A 9,909-nucleotide genomic window follows, 5' to 3' on the forward strand; every position below is an offset into this window, starting at 1 on the left:
TGTAAATATGCGTGGGGGAGGGCAGGTAGGCAGAGTCAAGGAGTTGTGAAGATGGTTAAGGATGGAGGATGTTGCGTGTTTACTCATTGTTTGCAATGCTAGGGATCGAGCCCAGGGGCCTCTACAATTAGATTCTACCCCTCATCCCCTCCCCCTCCCTCTCTCCCTCCTTGTAACTGAACCTTAGCCTCTTAAGTGCACTTAAGTGTGCCCCCACCCCATTTGGATACCTTACTTCTTACTTAGGCATTGGTCTTCTCTCTGAACCTTTCCTCTTCTCTTAAGCTCTGTTAGGAGTGAAATGTGTCCAAGCATGGTGACTCATGCCTTTAATCCCAGCACTGAAGAGGCAAAAGCAGTCAGATCTGTAGTTTTTTGGGTTTTTTTTTTTTTTTTTTTTGGAGCTGGGGACTGAACCCAGGGCCTTGCGCTTGCTAGGCAAGTGCTCTACCACTGAGCTAAATCCCCAACCCCAGATCTATAGTTTGAGACCAACCTGTTCTGTATTGTGAGCTGTAGCTCAGCCAGGGTTATATATTGAGAATTGAGATGTCGGTGTCGGTGTCTCTGTAAGAGAAGGAGTATGGCAGGCCCCCATGGGATAGAAGGAGCTGCCCATGGAGGTCTTCGGTTTGTCCATGTATGCCTGTCTCTCCTCCCCACCAGGAGCAGCAACAACTCAAATAGCTTTGTACGCAGTCAAGCAGATCAGAAATCCTTGGGGAGGGACCTCCAAGGACATAAATGCTATCAACAAGTTCATAACACTAAGTACCAAGGACGGAGACCTATAATAAACCAGAGGGAGGAGAAAGTTTCTTCAGCTTTCCCCTCTGGCATTCCTGGCATACGTCATGTTCCACAGTGGAGTAGGCCTTTCTCCAGCCTCTGAGTTCTTGGGATAGGAAGTGGGGAACAAAGATGTGCCAAGGCAGATCTCTCCTTGGAGAGTGGGGTGGAAGGCCAGCTTGTCTTGGCAGATCTCTATATCCCTACTGTTGGCTCACCATCCCTCTCTTGGTGTCTGCCATTTCTTCTGCTCTTCTCAGTGCTGACACCCCAGTGTGTTCAAACTCAAACTCCCTTTGAAACTGGAACTACCTGGGTCCATTTGTTGTCATTTGATCTGAAAGTACCTATTTGGCAAGCTCTCCTGTTTACGTCGTCCCGGAACCAGAGTTCAGTGAAAACCTTGGCCAGGCTGCAGCTAGGACAGGTGTACTGGGACAAATGTCAGATGGCACACATCTGTTCTCATTGTGTGAGTGTCTCCAGCTCAGTTGGCTGGGGGCAGTACACCTACAACTGGGACAAGCGGTTTGGTGCTCTGGGACGGTCCCTGCCCTTTGAAAGAGCCAAAAGATCGACTTCAAGGGGCCTGGCGAGATGGCTCAGCAGTTAAGAGCACATGTTACCCTTGTAGAGGACCTGGGTTCAATTCCCAGCACTTACAGGGTGGTTCACAATCATCTGCAACTCTAGTTCCAGGGGAACTTGTTCCCATTTCAGACCTCCACAGGTACCAGATAGACATGTGGTAAGCATCGGTGCAGGCTCATAAAATAAAATATATAAATCTAAATGGGAAATCAGTGCCAAACATCCCTTTATGGAAGAGTTAAGGCAACACATTTCTTGTATGCTGCAGCTTTAAGCCTTCAGTCCTACCATGAGTCTCTTTGAAATGTTGGTGAAGGTCAGAAAAATGTTTGTAAATCATGGAATAAAGTGTGTAAGAACACGAGAGAACTAGCTCGTTTTGTTTGCTTCTCATTACGTCGTAGTCTTGGCTGGCCTGGAACTTGATATGTAGATCAGGCTGGCTCCAAACATAGACATCTGTCTGTCCTGAATGTATGTGTACTCTCCGTACGTGTGTGTGTGTGTGTGTGTGTGTGTGTGTGTATCCCATGGAACTGGAGAGTTAGAGATGGTTGTGAGCCACCATGTGGGTTCTGGGGACCAAACCTGAACCTGAATCCTCTGTAAAAAGCAGCAAGTGCTGAGCTATCTTTCCAGCCCCACAGCTATTTTCTTTTTAAGATTTGTTATCATCATTATTATTAATATTATTACTATTACTACTACTACTTCTACTGCTACTACACTACTCTGTGTGTGTGTGTGTGTGTGTGTGTGTGTGTGTGTGTGTGTGTGCCAACCAGCTAGGGATGTGCAAGTGTCCTTGGAGGCCAGAAGAAGGTATGGATCCCCTGGGAGCTGGAGTTACGAGCATTTGTGATCTACCTAGTCAACGAGTCACCTCTCTAGCTTCATTATGGCAGTGTTTTGCTTTTCAAAATTTTCTACATTTTTCTTGATGGGAATGATGTTTTCATTTACAAGTATGTATGTGCACCACCTGTACGTGTGGCCTGTATATATTCCCAGAGGGAATCAGAACCCCTGAAACTAGAGTTACAGATCACCAGGTGGGATGCTGTTGGACCTGGTCCTCTGCAATATCAGTGAGCGCCATGGGAAAGCCATGTCTCCAGCCCCTGCTTCTGTTTGAGACTGGGCCGGTCTTGCTGTGTGGTCCAATCTGGCCTTGAATTGGAAGTAGTGCTTACTTCCATCTCGGCCTCACAAGTGCTGGAATGTCAGGCATGTCACCATGCCTCACTAAAAACATTTAAAAAAATAAAAATAAAATAAAAAATAAAAAAAGGGGTTGGGGATTTAGCTCAGTGGTAGAGCGCTTGCCTAGCAAGTGCAAGGCCCTGGGTTCGGTCCCCAGCTCCGAAAAAAAGAAAAAAAAATAAAATAAAAACATTTTAAAGTATTTATTTTGTCAGGCAAATGGAATACACCTTTAATCCCAGAACTCAGAAGGCAGAGATAGGTAGATCTCTGAGTTCAAGACCAGGTGAGTGAGTTCAGGATAATCAGGGCTATTAGAGAACCCCTGTCTCAAAAAAACAAAACAGAATAAAAAGACTTATTTTATGAATATTTTGTCTTCGTGTGTGTGTGTGTGTGTGTGTGTGTGTGTGTGTGCGTGCACGTGCACTAGGTGTATTCCTACTGCTATGGACCCCCTGGAATTGGAGTTACAGACAGTTCTGAGCAGCCATGTGCTTGCTGGGAATTGAACTGGGTCCTCTGGAAGAGTAGCCAGTGCTCTTAATGGCTGAGCCATTTATTTTACCCCCCCCCCCAAATATATATTCTTCATTTGCTTATTTGGTTTTGAGACAAGATCTTACTCAGACTAGCCCAGATGGCTTTCCCTGGGCTCCTGAGAGTGCTAGAATTATACTAAGGTAGAATAAAATGCTTAAACACACTCATCAAAATCCAGAGCTTTGGCTGGAAAGATGGCTCAGTGGTTAAGAGCACTGACTGCTCTTCCAGAGGTCTTGGGTTTAATTCTCAGCAAGCACATGGTGGCTCACACCATCTGTAATGGGATCTGATGCCCCCTTCTGTGTGTTCAGCAACAGTGTACTCACATAACATAAATAAATCTTTAAAATAAATAAAGCCAGAGCTTTGACCACTCAACTGGAAGTTCCAAGAAGTGGTCCTCGCCAAAGCTCACCTCTTGGTCAGTATTTAATAAAGTCAGTTTAATCAAGCTTATAAGCTCACTTCTGTTATTCCAACGATCAAGAGGCTGAGGCAGGAGGATCTTCTGGCCAGCTCAGGCTACAGAGAAAGTAATACCACAGAATAAACCAGTCATGGTGGCGTTTGGGAGACAGAAGGAGGATAGGAAGCTCGAGGCTGGGGCTGGAGAGAGGGCTCAGTGCTTTTGAATGGATAACTGTTCTTGAAGAGAACCTGAGTTTGATTCCTAACCCCCATTTCAGGCAGCAATGTCACTTGAAAGTCCAGTTCTAGAAGATCCAACCCCCTCTCCTGGACTCTGTGACACCTGTACTCACGTGTGCATCACACACACACACACCCACACACACACACACACACACACACACACACACTCACACAACTAAAAAATAAACTCAATAGCCAGGTGTAGTGGTGGAGGTCTTTTAACACTAGCATTCAGGAGGCAGAGGCAAGTGGATCACTGAGTTTGAGACCAGCCTGGTCTACACAGAGTTCTAGAACAGCCAGGGCTGTGCAGCAAGATTGTCTCCAAACAACAGAACTCAGTTATATTAATTACTTTTCTATGGCTAAGATATGACCAAGGGGACTTACGGAAGAGTTTTTTGGGCTTAGGACTTCAGAGGGTTAGAGTTTATGATGGAGGTGGAGAAGTAGCCAGAAGTGAGAGATCTTGGCCAAAAGCAGAAGGCAAAGAAAGCTAATTAGAAATGGCCAGAGTCTTTTGAGACATCAAAGCATAACCCAGTGGCATACTTTTTTTAAAAATTTATTTATTGTATGTATATGAGTACGCTGTCACCGTCTTCAGACATACCAGAAAAGGGCATCAGATCCCATTACAGATGGTTGTGAGCCACCATGTGGTTGCTGGGAATTGAACTCAGAACCTCTGAAAGAGCAGTCAGGGCTCTTATCCACTGAGCCATCTCTCCATCTCTTCGAGATATTTCTTCCAACAAAGCCACACCTCCTAATCCTTCCCAGCCACCTACTAGGGACCAAGTATTCAAATATATGACCTCCTGGGGGGTCATTCTTATCAACCCCCCAGGTATATGAAACCAAAGGGGAACAAAAGAAAGACAGATCTTTAATTTTAAAAAATTATCTTACCTGCCTATCTGTGTGTATACAGTGTATGTGTGGTACCTGAGGAGGCCAGGCAAGGATACCAGATCCCTTGGAGCTAGAATTACAGATGGTCGTGAGCTGCCACGTGGGTCCTGGGAACCAAATCGGTGGTGCTCTACAAGAGCTCTTAGGGTCTGAGTCGTTTCTCCAGCCCCATGAAAATAAATGTTTAAAAGGGAGTTCGGGGCCATCCTTGGCTGCATAGTGAGTGCAAAGCCATGGAGCCCTGGCAGGGATGAGGACGCAGTGTAATGAACAAGGTCCTTATGTTCTACCCTTACCACTAGGCAGAAAGATAAGGGGAAAGAAGGCAGATGGAACAGACCTTTTTTTCCCCCACTCTGTTTACATTGCCTTCAAAGCCAACCTAAAAGGAAGCGAGGCATTTTCCCTGGCAGTGCCCTAGTTCAGATAATTTTATTTTCATTTCCTCTAAGCACTAGGTAAACATCATAGTTCATATTTTTTTATGCAGGTGTGGTTAGTTAAGGCCTGTATTTCCAGCACTCTGGAGGTTGAATTAGGATCTCAAGTTTGAGACCATCCTAGGCTACAGAGTAAGTTTCAAGTTAGCTACATCGTGAACCCCACTCCCTCAAAAAGTTCTTCTTTTCATCTGCCGTGTTACACGACTAGGGAGAAATGATGAAGACCTTATACTTACTATTGTGGGCCTTAGCTCCATGACCCTAATGCCTGTCAAGAGTCCCACCTCCTAGCATTGGAGTCCAAGCTTCGTTATGAGTAGCAGTGGGACAAGCCCATTCACAACGTGGTGCCACGAATTCAGAGACAGCTGTTCCGTGGCTACTGCTCTGTAACTCTTGTCATGAGGAACCTGGGTCTGGAGCCAGCTAACAGTTCAGATCCCCGCCACCTCCAAAGCAAGTTGTAGAATCCCCTCAAATCAGTTCTGGAAACCTTTCTTGAGACTTCTGGTCAGGTTCGTGCCCCTCCCCCTAGCCTCTTACCTCTCTCAACACATGTTCACGAGGTGGAGAGAGGATAAGATTTGGACAAGCTAATGAGTGATAGGGTGTGGGGTATCAGATTGCAACCTGGTGGCCTGCTGGGGTCTGAGGACGGTCACAACTCTTCAAAATCCCATGGGCCTCAGTGGGGAAGGAAGACCCAGCATGACAGAGTGAAGTAGGAGTTCCTTGGTCTACAACCCAAGCCAGGATACTTGTTGTTTGGCCAGTGGCTGTATCTGTCCTTTCTTTGGGAACCCTTTAGGTGCTATCCATTTTGGAAACCCACAGGATCCAGTCTATAAAGTTACACACAACTGAACCTTCTCACCTGTTTTATTTGGCCAAGGTCAATTCCTTGCAAGTTCCCACAGGTGAGATGTTGGGAGAGTGGGGAGGGCCTACCACATTGTAGTGGCACAGAGAGGACTTTGCCTCTGGGCAAAGATTTGGCCCACCGAGCTCCGTAGGACTCAGTGGCCAGGGGAAAGAGGACACTTTCTTCTGTCTCCCTGGATACCTTCCAGGGCATCTTAGGTACTTAGGGCAACGCAAAGCCACTCTACCAGTTAGCCCTGACTATGGTTTAGTCTGAGCTCTCAGACCTGCACACTCTCCCTAGATAAACTTCATCTACCCACATCCCAGTGCCTCAATCTCTTCTAACTGCCTCCTGGATATCCCCTCTAACATACTTCTACCAGTGTGACCCACTGACCTCTTGAACTCAATAATTTCAAAGCAAAGCCTAAACTTAGCTTCCAAATGTGATGTGTTCCTCTTGCCAATAGTGAAAAGTTTGTAAACCCAGTGATCCAGGGGGCAGGCCAGGGCTCTGGGCTTCATTACTGGTTTGCTTTCTTCTCCACCGCCTTCTTCCTTATCACCTCTTCACGCTTACCTCCCGCCCCTGTCCACTTTCTGGTTGTTTCCATTGGTTCTCAATCCTCCCAATTCTCCCCATCTCTAAGACCTACTACTCTTCCAGGCCAACACTATTGCTGTGGGCACTGTATAGCTTTTACACTGGACTCTCTCCACCTCTCTTCCTTCTCTGCAGCTGCTGTAATCTCTAGGTCTCGAGTTGGGCTGGAGTGTAACTCAGTATAACTCAGTATGCTTGTCCAGCATGCATGCAGTCCAAGGCTCGGTTCTGAACATCACATGAAGCCGGCTGTGGTAGTGCATTCCACACCTCTGCCTTCCGGAGGTGAAGGATGGAAGGCTGAGGTCAAGGTCATTCTCGGCTATACAGTGAGTTTACAGCCAGTGTAGATTACATGAGCCCCTATCTCAAAACAGCCAAATCACAAATCTGTTCATACCTGCATCCCCTAAACCTACCTCAAGTGCTTTCCCACTGTTCTTGGGTCTTATCCTGATTCCTTAACATGTTCTGCTAGGTCTTTGCCTGGTCTCTTTCTAGTTTGCTCTTCATGGCCCAGACAGACTCATTTTCAACCATTTCGTTCCTTAGTTAGCATACCCTGTCCAGCCTGAGGCTCTGCAAATGTTTTCCTACAGGGCTACCGCACCTTCTCTGCTCTTTTAAACAGGCAAACCGTTGTGCTCATGCCTCCAGGACTCTTGCTGTTGAGAACTCTCAAAGTAAAAGAAAGAATTCACCTATTCCAAGTCAGCTTCCCTCCATTGTGTCACAATGCCAAGTTTCTTCACAACCCTTACCTGGTGGACAGACAACCCTCTGTCTCACTCTTCCTGTTCCTGAAGCCAAAGAGAGAGATGCTGTCACTCGTGTCTGTCTGTGTTTGTGACCCTGTGCCAAAGGCAATCCTAATAGCTAGCTTACCCAGATAAACCCTAGAGATGCCTAGGCCCATCCAGCAATTCCTTAGCTTCACCTCTGGCTGTTTGCTGCCCCCAAGTGCCCAACTATAGACTAGAGCGTTCTTGCTTGTTTAACACCAAGAACATCAGGTGTGAGACAAGAACAGTTAGACAGACCATGGCACGGCTCCTGGAGGCGACATCTTCTCAGTCCACAGGCTCACTGCTTCCTAGTGCCCACGTCCCTTTCCTAGAGAAAGCAGTTCTCATATGGTAGTACACACTGGGCCCTATTGTCCGCAAGCCTCCTGCTGGCTGCCTGCCATCCCTGTAGTGGTGCCCTCTACCAGCATCTGCGCACAGAAATGTCCTAATTCTGCGATATATCTATCCTCCTATAAAAACTGAAGAAAGACAAGGTAGAGAGGGAGGAGAGAGATACAAAGGGAGAAAGGACAAGAAAGAGAAATTAATGTCAAGTTAGTGTACTTTGTTGGCCTGATGACACAGAACCACTGGAAAAGCCAACCAAGATAGAAGAGTTGATCTACCTACAAACCCAGTCCATTGACACCACTTTCTATTAAGGAAAGCCCCCAAAATCCTTATTTAAAAAAGGGGGGGGAGGAGGCTGGAGAGATGGCTCAGCGGTTAAGAGCACTGACTGCTCTTCCAGAGGTCATGAGTTCAATTCCTACCAACCACATGGTGGCTCACAACCATCTGTAAAGAGATCTGATGCCCTCTTCTGGTGTATCTGAAGACAGCTACAGTGTACTTATATATAATAAATAAGTAAATCTTTAAAAAAAAAAAAAAAGGAAATAGCCATACAGGTGTCTGGAGAGATGGCTCAGAGGTTAAGAGCACTGTCTGCTCTTCCAGAGGTCCTGAGTTCAATTCCCAGCAACCACGTGGTGGCTCACAAGCTTATCTCCTAGGATCTGATATCCTCTTCTGACATGCAGATAGAACACTCATATACATAAATCTTTTTTTTAATATATTTATTTTTTGTAGGTGAGTACACTGTAGCTTTAGACACACCAGAAGAGGGCATCAGGTTTCATTACACATGGTTGTGAGCCACCATGTGGTTGCTGGGATTTGAACTCAGGACCTCTGGAAGAGCAGTCAGTGCTCTTAACCGCTGAACCATCTCTCCAGTCCCCATAAATAAATCTTAAAAAAGAAAGTTACATGGCTTATTTTACATTAACACCTTTATGCTTATTTACTTTTCTTTTATGTGCATTGGTGTTTCGCTTGCATGTCTGTGTGACAGTACTAGATCTCTGGATCTGGAATAACAGTGTGAGCTGCCATGGGTGCTGGGAATTACTGGGAACTGGACCCAGATCCTTGCAAGAGCACCAGTGCTCTTAACCACTGAGCCATATCTTCATCCCCAAGGACAAATATCTAAAAACAAAACAACAAAAACCATGCTAGCTGTGTGTTGGTGGCACATGTCTACAGAGCAAGTACAGTATAGCCAGAGTTGCAAAGAAAAGCAAACCATCTGTGAAAAAATAAATCTGGAATTGCCCAGTGGTGCAAAAGTACTAGCCTCTAAGCCCACTTCTGCAACTTGCCTTCTGACAGTCACTTGAGTTGTATGGCATTTGTGCCTCTCCTATCTCACCCCTGCCACCACAGATAAATGAAACTTAAAACATTTTAAAGTTGATGCCAGTTTTCAGCTTTTATATCCACTAATTTGTTCAACATAGACTCACTGGCCACCTGGTAGGCGCCAGACACTGTTAGAACAGAGTTCCTGGGACCGTGGAGTTAACACTGTGCTTGGGAGAAAGGTTTGTTTAAGGTGGGATCACAACAGTGACAGTGACTTGGGCTGAGGTGTCTGCACTGCTGTGACAGCCTTGTGTACAGATTTGTTTAGAAATCTGTTACAGGGCTGGGAAGATGGCTCACTCTGCCTGGCTGATTGATGAATTTGTGAGAACTTGTTTTCTGACGTGCAGAGAGCTGAAGGCTTCAACAGTAAGATGGACATGATAAAGATACCGGATCAAGTTAAAGGCTCTGAGTGAGAAAGAGGGAAGAACATGAGGTCGTTGGGAGCTGTGGGAGGGGATGGTCAGGTGCGGGCTCTTGAATCTGTGGGGGTACAAGTTTTGATGATGATAAGACTAAAGATAATACCTTTAAAAAAAAAAAAAAAGACTAAAGATGAGGTACAATGGAGGCTACTGACCGTAAATTCAGGGTGGCCACTGACACAACCCAGGATACTTAGGTGGAAAGCAAAGCAGGGAAGTTTGAATAATTGAGGAGCGATGGCACCAGCCAGAGATGATACTTCTCAAAATAAATACAGGCTGACATGACAGCAGGCTGGTTACTTCATGAGCCAGCCATCCTTTACTTCTGAATCAAGCACTTAGTAAAGCTGACCTAGAACTCGCTCCGCAGA

The sequence above is a fragment of the Rattus norvegicus genome, chromosome 10 (genome assembly GCF_036323735.1).
Source record: "Rattus norvegicus strain BN/NHsdMcwi chromosome 10, GRCr8, whole genome shotgun sequence".
Classification (NCBI taxonomy): domain Eukaryota; kingdom Metazoa; phylum Chordata; class Mammalia; order Rodentia; family Muridae; genus Rattus; species Rattus norvegicus.